This window comes from Mizuhopecten yessoensis, unplaced genomic scaffold, assembly GCF_002113885.1.
Source record: "Mizuhopecten yessoensis strain PY_sf001 unplaced genomic scaffold, ASM211388v2 scaffold8537, whole genome shotgun sequence".
In the NCBI taxonomy this organism is placed as follows: Eukaryota; Metazoa; Mollusca; class Bivalvia; order Pectinida; family Pectinidae; genus Mizuhopecten; species Mizuhopecten yessoensis.
Genome location: NW_018407597.1, coordinates 1,233,863 through 1,236,983, shown reverse-complemented (window position 1 = coordinate 1,236,983; position 3,121 = coordinate 1,233,863). Strand labels below are relative to the sequence as shown.

Genomic DNA, 3,121 nt, shown 5'->3' with positions numbered 1-3,121 from the left:
TCTAGGGGGCTGTATTGTGGGGTCGGGTAAATCTAGGGGGCTGTAGTGATACTGACTACTCCCAGCACAACATGAACCTCTGGAATTAAGCATTGAATGCAAGAATTGCAGTTCGCAGGGGTCAAGGATCCCAGCTGCTCCCCCCCCCACCCACCCCCCAAAAAATGGAAATTCAAAGAAGGTCTGGTGGATTTAAACTATATTTTGCTGAATTTCTGCTGATGTGTCTGAGTTTAGCAACATCATTAATTTATAAACCTCGACACCTTGCGCCCTTCAGGTACCTGAAGGACAGAAGATCAGTGGGCCCTTCTAAATTCTGAGGACTTCTGGCCCTAAGTCTTTAAATGTTAACATGTGTCAAAGCCATCTCAGTACTTCAAGCAAACACTAGTAACATAAACCTGCAGTCAATGCTGGTTTGAGGGGTATCTGGTAAAAGATAGTGTAGCACAACCTTGAAGTATAGTGTACAATGAGTTACCTCCCTTCCTCTACTAGGGTATTGTGGGATCACGCACATGTTGCAAGGAGCCATCACCATGAATAAACACGCCACCGAGCATGATCCTAAGAAAGGACTTTAAAGTTATTACATTGGGGACGAGGATGGGATCCTAAGAAAGGATTTTAAAGTTATTACAGTTTGCTACATAATTATTTTCATGACTGAAACTGCATTTAAAAAGAGGTCTAGTATTGCAGAGTTTTTCTTTTATAACTGATTGTTTTGGTGATTTTGACCGAATTTGACATGAAATTGCTGACATATTGTCAAATATATGTTGTACAAATGAAGGAATTGAAGGGCCTCAATAGAGGAATTGTTAGTTTTTACAAGACTATACTTGTTGAATCAAAACAAAGGGATGGCTTGATTTATGGTTGAATGGGATTAAAAGTTGTGAAAATGAAGGCGGTGCAATGTTTCCCCTTGGGGACACAGATAGGAAAAAGAAGTGCAAAAACATTTTCCAAATTTTGGTTTCTCAAATTTCATTTCATTAGGCTAATGATAAACCAACTTTGATATGAATGATGCAAATGACTGCTATTGCTCACAATGACGGTGTCAATAAAAAAATCTGAGGTAGCCACCATTGTCTTGAACTGGTAGAAATATTTCAATTTTGGATCAAAAATGAAACTGATTGATTCAAGCCTGATGGGCATTATCCTAAAGTTGCATAAAAGAAATGAAAAGTAGCCTGCAAGATTCAGGTAGCGCGATTCATTTGGTCATGTCAAATTTTCTGAAAGCAATTAAGGGTTAAACAATGAGGCATTATAATACACAATATAGAAAAACATATAATATGGAATGATGTGTATTACATTACAAGAAATCTGAAAGGAGAGGCCGAAATTGGATACAGCATCGATTAAACTTAACTTCAACCATTATTTCTGAAACGCTTACCTATCTAAAGAGTAACTTCCCTTTCGTTTCTACAAGGGCCTGTGCCTTGTGACTTTGGGAAAATATCACTCACAGAGTCTAAGCATGAATTTTTGGAAAATAAAGTAATTATAATGTTTGCATTAATTTTGGAAAATACATCAGAAATTATCTTGGGTGCAGGGGGGATCCACTGTTAAAAATGTGTTTTCACTTTGGAATTTAGATGGTGTCAAAGTTGACCTTGTACAATATACTGGTGTAACAGCCACTTCTTTCCCCCACAAGATAGTTTCTTCCCCGGGGGAAGAACTTAGCTAGCTGATTTTTTCCCTCTTTTTAGCCCACCAAGATGATGGTGGGCTATTCAAATCACCCTGCGTCCGTGGTCCGTGGTCCGTGGTCCGCCAACCGCCGTCGGTCGTCCGTCGTCCGTCCTTAAACAATTCTTGTTATCGCTATTTCTCAAGAAGTACCAGAGGGATCTTTCTCAAATTTGATATGTAGGCTCCCCTTGGTCCTAAGCTGTGCAGGGCAACTTTTGAGACTGATCGGATAAACAACATGGCCGACAGGCAGCCATCTTGGATTTTGATAGTGAAAGTTTGTTATCACTATTTCTCAAGAAGCATAAGAGGGATCTTTCTCAAATTTTATATGTAGGTTCCCCTTGGTCCTTAGCTGTCCAGGCCAACTTTTGAGACTGATGGAATAAACCACATGACCGACAGGCAGCCGTCTTGGATTTTGATAGTGTAGGTTTGTTACCGCTATTTCTCCTGAAGAACTATAGGGATCTTTCATAAATTTTATATGTAGGTTCCCCTTGGTCCTAGCTGTGCAGGGCAATTTTAGAGACTGTTTGGATAAACAACACGGCTGACAGGCAGCCATCTTGGATTTTGATAGTGAAAGTTTGTTATCGCTATTTCTCGGGAAGTATGGGAGGGATCTTTCTCAAATTTTAAATGTAGGTTCCCCTTGATCCCTCGTTGTGCATGTTATATTTTGAGACTGATCATAAAAACAAAATGGAATAAGAGAATAACTGAACAGATCTTTCTCATATTGCAATGATCGATTCTATTTCTTTCTCATTAAGTACTGTACTAGTAAAAATGTGAAATGACAAACTCACTTTGAAAGTTGGCTTTCATACACATCAGTATTAAGTTTAGATCAAAAGTTACCTCAAGGTGCATTTACTGTTAACATGACTCGATCAAACAGATTAGAGGAAAGAAGGGAAAAGATCGAACTGACAAAGAACTAATGAAGATGGTACAGAGGTGGGCACCAAGATCCCTCTGGGATCTCTTGTATTTTTTTGTATTATATTGTATTGCATGCAGATTTTCCTCCTGATATTGATTTTTAAGGAGTGGGGGGACTACTGACTGGTTGGTTCTCTTCCCTCTTGGCATTGATTTGTGGGTGGATAGGGGAGAGAGACCGAGTAGGAGGGTTATTTGCAGGCAGATTCCTTCCCCCACGGCCACAGAATTGATTTTTAAAAGAGGGGGAACTTTTGGCTAGCTGATTCTTTACCCCTTCATATTAGTAACCAGGGGGGAAACTATTGGCTAGCTGATTCCTTGTTAAATAACTAACAAAGATATAAAGGGGAAAAGAATCAGCTTTAAGTCTAGCTATTAACTAGTAAAGAGGGGATGGGGGAGAATCCTCTAGCCAAAAGTTTCCCCTCTATTTACAAACTAACAC

At 39.4% G+C, this 3,121-nt stretch overlaps 1 pseudogene; it reads left to right on the top strand.

Moving 5' to 3' along the window:
- LOC110456135 overlaps nt 1-3,121 on the top strand; it is a 9,867-nt pseudogene that overhangs the window by 826 nt on the left and 5,920 nt on the right.